This window comes from Eptesicus fuscus, chromosome 6, assembly GCF_027574615.1.
Source record: "Eptesicus fuscus isolate TK198812 chromosome 6, DD_ASM_mEF_20220401, whole genome shotgun sequence".
NCBI classification, from domain to species: Eukaryota; Metazoa; Chordata; class Mammalia; order Chiroptera; family Vespertilionidae; genus Eptesicus; species Eptesicus fuscus.
Window position 1 is genome coordinate 97,139,993 of NC_072478.1, and position 8,898 is coordinate 97,148,890.

Genomic DNA, 8,898 nt, shown 5'->3' on the forward strand with positions numbered 1-8,898 from the left:
TCTAAAATCTAGATGTTGCTAAATTCTCATCAAACGCAGTGGTTGATGACAGGTACAAGGAAATGGCAGACATTTAAATGATCCAAATTAAAATTGGTAATTAGCTCCCAAATTATTCCTGTCTTTTTCAGTTAGAACGAAGACACTTTTAACAGTTATGTAATTGCCACAAAGAAGTATAAATATCTTGTTCAGACCTAATATTCATGTATTTATGTGGAATATAAGTGGCTGAAAATGTCTTTTTGCCCATATACAACAGAATACACACACACACACACACACACACACATATTATTTATATATATATATATATATATATATATATATATATATATCCTATCTAATAAAAGAGTAATATGCAAATTGACCATCACTCCAACACACAAGAAGACTGCCCCCATGTGGTTAAAAATCCTGCCCCCATGTGGACACAAGATGGATGCGACAAGATGGCCAGCAGGGGAGGGCAGATGGAAGGGACCAGGTCTGCAAGGGAGGGAAGTTGTGGGTGATCAGGCAAGCAGGGGAGGGCAGTTGTGGGGGACCAGGCCTGCAAGGGAGGGCAGTTGGGGGTGATCAAGCCTGCAGGGAGGGCAGTTAGGGGTGACCAGGCTGGCAAAGGAGGAAAGTTGGGGGCAACCAAGCCTGCAGGGAAGGGCAGTTGGGGGGGACCCAGACATACAGGGGAGAGCAGTTGGTGGGGACCAGGCCAGCAGGGAAGGGCAGTTAAGGGTGACCAGGCCTTCAGGGAAGGGCAGTTAGGATTGACCAGGCCTGCAGGGGAGGGCAGTTAGGGGTGATCAGGCCTACAGGGGAGCAGTTAGGCATCAATCAGGCTGTCAGGGGAGTGGTTAGGGAGTGATCAGGCTGGCAGGAAGAAGCAGTTAGGTGCAATGAGGAAGGCAAGCAGGCAAGCAGTTTGGAGCCAGCAGTCCTGGATTGTGAGAGGGATGTTTGACTGCCTGTTTAGGCCTGATCCTACCTGGGTCGGGCCTAAACGGGCAGTCGAACATCCCTTGAGGGGTCCCAGATTGGAGAGGGTGCAGGCTGGGCTGAGGGACACTCCCCCCACCCCCCCATGCACGAATTTTGTGCACCGGGCCTCTAGCACACACACACACACACACACACACACACACACACACACGCACGCACACACACACACGCACACACACACACACATATACACACATATGTATATATGGCATTTAAAAATTTTTGAAAGGAAATCTTTTTTTATAGGTTAATCCATTATCAATAAGGATTCTTAAAAAATGTCTGACATCATAAACTATCATTATAAACTCTTAGTTTTATCTAGAACATCCTTGTACTAGGAAAAATGTATTTCTTCCCTTCTTCATGATTTCAGCTATTGTACATATTGTTTTTCATTTTAGTCACGATGTTCTGCTAATCAAAACTAGCAATATAATCTAGAGAGATCAGGGGAATTAATTAGGTACATCTCATTTGTACTCTGCTAACCTTATCTATGTCTTCCGTTTAGGGAAAAGAGCCCATCATTGACTGATAAACCAAGGAGATTCTATTTGCTTTATAGAAGGATCTATGAAAAGGCTGGCTACGGTTTATAAATCTTTTAGTCCCATCCTGACTCGGCAACACTTGAAGGCTGACCTTGAAATGGAAAGCATTGTACTCTGTGTGGAAATCAAGTGGAGGTATTACCATTTTAACTGATTTTATTCATATGCTTTATCTATTTTAACGAGAGAGAGAGAGAGAGAGAGAGAGAGAGAGAGAGAGAGAGAGAGAGAGAGAAAGTATTAATTAAAACTACATGCCAGAAATGGCTTAGAGCCTCAAAGGATGCTTCAAGACCTTACCACTTATTCTTAAATTTATTTATTTTAAGAACTCACCACTTCTAATTGCAAATAATTTGAATGAAGACATGTTTTCAAATCTATCTGCTTTCCAAATTCAACAAAATGGATCTAGTCAGAAAGAAAGTTTGAAACACAAATTTAGTTTATTAACTTTCATTTGAAGGAGAATGATTGAAAAGGGAAATAGCATTCTTTTTCTTTCTAAGGGTTCAGAAATATCATATTTATAAAAGATTGTTCTAAGTCAGATTAGAGAACTAGAAAGTCATGTTACAATAAATAGAAAGATGTCGCAGATGCTTCATGGATGCTTAAGATGACAATGAGAGTTGAGTATAATAATTCTCCAGAAGTTTAAATAACTTGGTTTATTCATCTGGAATGTGATTGCATTACACTGACTGTACAGCACTCCTAATAAAGGCACTAACTCATTTCTCTTTGAAAAAAATTTATCTTTATTGTTGAAAGTATTACAGATGTCTCTTTTATTATCCCCATTGATCCCCCCCGACTGTCCTCCCCCTAGGCCTTTACCACACTATTGTCCACTTATTTCTTGATTATTAAATCCCAGACAACAAGTATTTGCATCCTACTTGTGTGATTTTTGTTCTTTTAACCAAAATACATGATCTTAAATTTGATTTCTGGGAATATTTACTTTAAGAAGTTGTAATGTGTTTGTAGTTTAAATGAATTAAAATTCTAAAAATAAAAAGATCAATATTGGGTAACACTATTTCAATAAATCAGCACATAGGTCTTATCTATAACATAAAAGCCTGTGGTCGTGATGCCATAATGGTGTCACGTCCAAATGAGCAGCAGCTCTTGGGGCAGGCAGGGCGGGGTGCGAGCTACTCCCCACCCCACGGAGAGCTACTAGAGGCAGAGGGCAGGGCCGGAGCTACTAGCAGCGGAGAGGGAGCTATGAGCAGCGATGGGCAGGGTGGCCAGCTGAGGCAAGCGGAAGCGAGCTACTCGTGCGCGGTGGGCCTCTAGTATTTAATAAAAATGAATAGCATACTCCCATTAACTATCCTAAAACACAGTTTAGTTTCTTTGAAATGGTTCTCAAATACTTCCCTTTAAAACAGTGTTTATTAGTAAAACAGTGATTGTAATTACTTACTCATGAGTTCAACACAATTCAGATATATTTTATAATTTAGGGTGAAAGAATTGGTATGTGCTACTGACCTTGTCAATTAAAATGCTTACCATTAAAGTAATACTTAACAAAATAGTAGTCTCTCTCTTTCTGGTGGCAGTGTCTGGATAAGACATGCAGATATGGCACCTTGCCAATGGAAGGAAAAGAAGAAAGAATAGGTCACCAGCCTCGGACCTCAATGGCTGAAGGAAAAATGTATTTGGTGTCTGCCACACCTTTGTGTCCTTCACTGACACTTCGGTCCAACTGATCTTTGTGGCAAGGAAACCATCTGCTGTGTGACTGACGGGATGAAAGTAAAGGCTGATGGAGATGAGTTCTCTCCATATGCTGTCATGATGTTGGTTGCTCGGGGTGTGCAAGGAGCTGGGCATCACTATTCTCCATATCAAACTCTGGGCCACAGTAAGAAATAGAACCCTGGACGAGGGGCCCAGTCATCTCTCAGGGCCCTTGCCCACTCGGAATGAAGATCGGACAGATGAAGGATGTTACCTATCCCCTCTGACAGCACTTGCAGGAAGCGGGGTGGGGGGGCGGTTCCTGTGGTTGCCATCTGTGAACACAACTCCTCAAATTATTGTTTTCTATTAACAAATGGCCTTTGTGTCAACTTAAAAAGGAAAAAATTAAAAAAGTAATGTGACACATATTCAAGGTGTAACAGCAATTTGATAAACTATTAGAATCAGTTTTTTATAATACCTGATTTCTGGAAATTGCCCAAACCATTATCTTTTTATAGTTATACAAAGTTCTGTAGGATCTCTGTATAATGAAATGGAAATAACTTGTTATTCAAAACTTATTTTCAAATTTTACCATCTACAGCAGGTTTTAGAGAACCGTTTTTTTCACATCCTTTTGTGTCTGTTGTTAGTTCCTACCCTGCCAATAGCAATTATATGGTAGCGTTAAATTGAACACAGAGATATTAAAGCTCTGACAAGTTCATTTTATGTTTTTTTGCTATAGTGGTAGCTTCTTAAATCAAATTTCCTACAGAATATAATAAAATTGTGAGTCTCATGTCCCCTTCTGAAATTGGGAATAACTTTGTTACTGGCCCTGAGAAATTTGTGCTCCATTTGGTAATGGATCAGGTTTACCACTCCAGTGCGGGTAAGAGCAACATTCCAATCTTTCATCTGATTTTCCCAGAGACTGTTTTTGCATTGCCAAGGGTAGCAATGGCCCCAGAGCAGTGAATTTATACCTCCATAATGAGTATGGTTAGTCCACAACTGCATGCCAAGTACATGTTCATATCATCTTTATGACCCACATAATATATCATGGAGCTACAGGCTGAAAGGAAACCAATTAACCTTTAATGAGATGAGGACAGTGTAGGCAGTTGGCATTATGGGAGGTCTGCAATTCCCAGATGGAGACATTCACCTGGGCTCTATGCCACTATGGATCTGCAACCTATGTTTGGCACCAGCCATTTTTTTTACAGTGTCTACCAAATCTGTCCTCAAAATCAAAGCAAAGCAAGTCAGAATGTTACCCAAGGGAAGTGTACCCAGCTGGGTTGAGAGGATAGGGAAATAAGTGAAATTTCTAATATAGCTATCCTCAAAATCTTCTCTAGTTAAAGGGAATTACACACTTTGTAAGCTCTTCACAGATCATTCTGCCTTTAAGCACTTTAACCATGCAGGTATGAAATTAAAGGAACACTCTCAAACCAAACAGTGGCATTAATATGCTCACTCTCATCACAATGGAACATGACACGCTTTTTAATACCGTTTGATTCCTATTAAATTTCAATTGAAGATAGAGGTTCAGTGAGTCGATCTAGACCCAGTTTCCAGGATTCACATAATTTCTGAAATTACAGATACAGGATTTGTTGTCTGACAAATGTGCAAAAGAATAATGCTCACAAAGTATTTATTGTTCTATAAGTTGAGAGAGAAATCTCTTTGGAATTGTTTGACCTTCATTCTATCATGAGTTGACAGTTATTCTAGAAAGAAAGTACAGAGCCTGTAAAACATCTTTCTCTTCATATTGATCTTTGCATTGAATCTGGACAAACGTTTTTATCTGGTGGCACATTAATGTGGCAAACAGGCGTTTATCTGGGAAAGAGTGATGATGTCATCCAGGCTTCTCCACAATCACCTGTTCGATTTTCTACACATAAAAGGATAGAACTTCATTTCCTTCTTTTAGCTCAAAGTAGGCTCAAATAAATTAAAATGAGTCAACCTCCTTCCTTTTATTTATTACAATCAAGAACAATTCTCAGTGGTCTTTGCTTATAAACTGCATCCATGTTATATGATAACATTAAGAGAAGACCTTCAATTTTATAGACTGTTTAATCTATAAAATAATGATGTTACCTCACTACTAGTGATTCATATTTTTATAGCAAACATCCTTCTCTTATTAATGCTAGTATCTTCTCAGGGCTAGTTTTGAATGCCATAGAACCACTACTTTGTTTTTTCTAAAACAGTCTGCTTTGCTGATTACCTGAACTATTGGCCTCTCTCAAGTTTGTTTAGAAGAATGGAGAAGCATGACAGGACTGTTTGGGTAATAGTGGAGCTCAACATGCTAACAATTTTAAACCACCTATAAAGTGAGTTAAGCACAGTACTTACTTGATTGTATCTTTAATGGCAAGTGAATTACATGTAGGATGGAAGTATGATCCCAGGATCAAACACCTTTAGGTTTGTTATTAGTGGGGAGCCATTCCCTGTCCCCACCTATTGCTGGTGTCATGTGATGTCTTGAGAAAAAAAAAATATTCTGAGACTCGCAAAGAAATGAGTGGTATTTATTTGCATGGAACCAAACCCCTGAGTTTCTTCTCCCTCCGTACTGCCATGGAAGAAATGTAACTGTCTCCTTAGCAGAGATAGGTTTAAAGCTTGTTGCCCAAAATTTCCGTTCCATATTTCCACAGTTCAATCCAGTATCGGGCTAGCTTAGCTTGTGTTCCCAGCTGCAGTCCATCAGTCCATTATGTGTGGGGTTGGCATGACCATGGGATCGTTTTGTTCACTAAATACACATGTAGCTTCTGGGAACACTGGCGAATGCAAGGAAGCAGGAACAAAACCAGAGGAACAAGAAAGCTAAATAAGAGAATTTCTTTGTCTGGGGGATTATGTATTTCTAAATTTTCACGGGCTTGCAGTAGCCCCACTCCTTCTGGCCAATGATCTCTGCTCCAGGTTCAACTGACAGGGACCTTCCCTATGTCACTCTGACTTTACTGTGCATGAGTCCATCTCCCTTTTGTTGGAGCCCTTCCTCTAGTGATCTGCCGGAATGGTTCCCTGAGGAGTGTATAGTTGCAGCTTCCTGGTGAAACTGCCCAAATGACCATGCTTATAACGCCTGGACTCCCTTGTGCTCCTTTCCTATCTACACTAATAAAAGAGAAACATGAAAATTAACCATCACTCTGCTACACCAAGTCACACCCACCAGCCAATCAGGAGCGAGTATGCAAATTAACCCAACCAAGATGATGGCCGGCCACAGAGCTGGAGCAAGCAGGAGGCTTGGGTTGCCCCGGCAATGGAGGAAGCCAAGCTTCCCGCCCACCCTGGCCAGCCCTGGCCTCTGCTCAAGGCTACAAAGTTTCAATTAAGAAGATAAATAAATCCCAACAAAAATGGCAGTGGTCACAGAGATGGAGCAAGCAGGAGGCTTGGGTTGCTCCCGGTGATGGAGGAAGCCAAACTCCTGGCTGGCCCTGGCCTCCACTCAAGGCTACAAAGTTTCAATTATAGAAGATGAATAAATCCTAGATACTTGTTTCCAGCCGGCCCTGGCCTCCGTTCAAGGAGGCGCTGAAAAAAAAAAAAAAAAAGCAGGGGCTGGGACCTTGGGTCGCTGGGGGGTGATCAGGCCAGGATGGGATGGCAGGGGCCATTGGGGGTAAGCAGACCATCAGGGGGGCAGTTGGGGGTGAGCAGGCTGGCAGGGGTCATTTGGGGGCAAGCAGCTCGGCGGCGGGAGGCAGGTGGGGGCAAGCAGGCTGGCAGGCAGGTGAGCGGCTAGAGCCAGCAGTCCTGGATTGTGAGAGGGATGTCCAACTGCCGGTTTAGGCCCAATCCCTGTAAAATGGCAGTAGGACATCCTTCGAGGGGTTCCAGATTGGAAAGGGTGCAGGCCAGGCTGAGGAACACACTCCGCCCGCCCCCCCCCCCCGCCCCCGTGCATGAGTTTCATGCACTGGGCCACTAGTTATTAATAACTAGCTAAAAAATTACTAGTAGAAGAATCTAGGAGAGAATCCCTCCACCTGCTATCACTAAACACATACACAATAATGCTTTTTGTTGTTTAATGGAAAATTGTTTACTAAAGCAATGGGGATATTTACTGACTACATATTTCTTAGGAATATGGACTATTAGATGTTCTGAGCAACTACCTTGTTCAATGGTTCCCAACTTTAAACATAAGCATCCCAGAAGGAGCTAGTTGAAAGTGATATGATAGGGCTCACCTCAAGATATTGTGATTTAGTGGACATGGGATGAGACTCAAGAATCTGCTTTTTATTTATTTTTAATTAGGTACGTTTTAAACATTTATCTTTATTATTGAAAGTATTACAGATGTCCCCTTTTCCCAACCCCATTAACCCCATTCACTCCACTCCTGCCCTCTCCGCAGGCCTTCCTCCTCTTTTTTGCTACTTCTAGAATACCCATTTGTTTTTCTATATAGATTTCCATTCTCTGTTGAAATTCTCCATCTCTTTATTCATTTTGTTCATCTTTCCTTCAGTCATTTTAACATTTCTATAATAGTTATCTTAAAGTCTTTGACTACTGTCTCCAACAACTGTACAATTTTTTGGTCTGTTTCTACAGTCTGATTAGTCTCTTGATTTATAGCCATATTTTCCTGACTCTTTTCAAAAAATATTTAATTGATTTGAGAGAAAGGAGATTTGTTGTTCTACTTATTTATGAATTCATTGGTTGATTCTTGTATTTGCCTTGACTGGGGATGGAATGGGCAACCTCGGCCTATCAAGACCACACTCTAACCAACTGAGCTACTTGGCCAGGGCCCTGACTCTTCTTAAGTCTCAACTTTCAAAAATTTATATTTCAGTCATTGTTTATAAAAGTACAATATAGACTAAAGTAAATGTTACTTGCATCCAGAGAGGATTAGCCCTTTCCCTTACTAAGCAGATAGTCTGAAAGGCACGATTCAAGCAAATTGAATTGTGTTGGGACTGAGATTCTTTTTTATGTAGACATTTCTGGATTGTGTCTACATAAGGGACAGAAGACCATTATATGTGAAGGAGAGAGGCCTGAAACAAAAGAAACCATTCTTGTCCAACACCTTTATCCTGGACTTCCAGTCTCCAAAATTGTGAGAAAATAATTTTCTGGGTTTTGTTTTTTTTTTTTAAGGCACCCAGTCTGTGTTGCTTTATGACAACCCTAGCAACCTAATACAGACTAACTATGTCCAGCTGCACAGTTGTGCTCCATGATGTCAACTAGGGTTTCAATCACATGGGGTACCCTGGGCTGGCATGTCCAAGATGGCTCAGTGTGTTTGTTAAAGTATCTCCCTCTAGTGGCACTTATTCTTTTAAGCACCATGAGGCTGTTGTACCCTTCCTCCCCCTCTTACTATAGCCTTCCCTGGCTTTGGCTTATTGAGCTTAACACTTCAGCCCACCTCACACAGCTTCAAAATCTGGCAAAGAGAGCTTTAGTATATTTCCCTTCCTTTGGAATAACTTGATGCCAAAGCACTATGAGATGGGGAGTTATTTCCCTGTGCCTTCTGGCCAGCCTCCAGCCTTCTGCATTGCCATAGCACTCAGCAAGTTTCCTGTTGGGGAAAACAGCT

General features: G+C 41.3%; 1 pseudogene; it reads left to right on the forward strand.

Moving 5' to 3' along the window:
* Window positions 1–3,152: 3,152 nt before the first annotated feature.
* On the forward strand, window positions 3,153–8,533 carry LOC114233764 (40S ribosomal protein S14-like; annotated as a pseudogene).
* The last annotated feature ends 365 nt before the right edge of the window (window positions 8,534–8,898 follow it).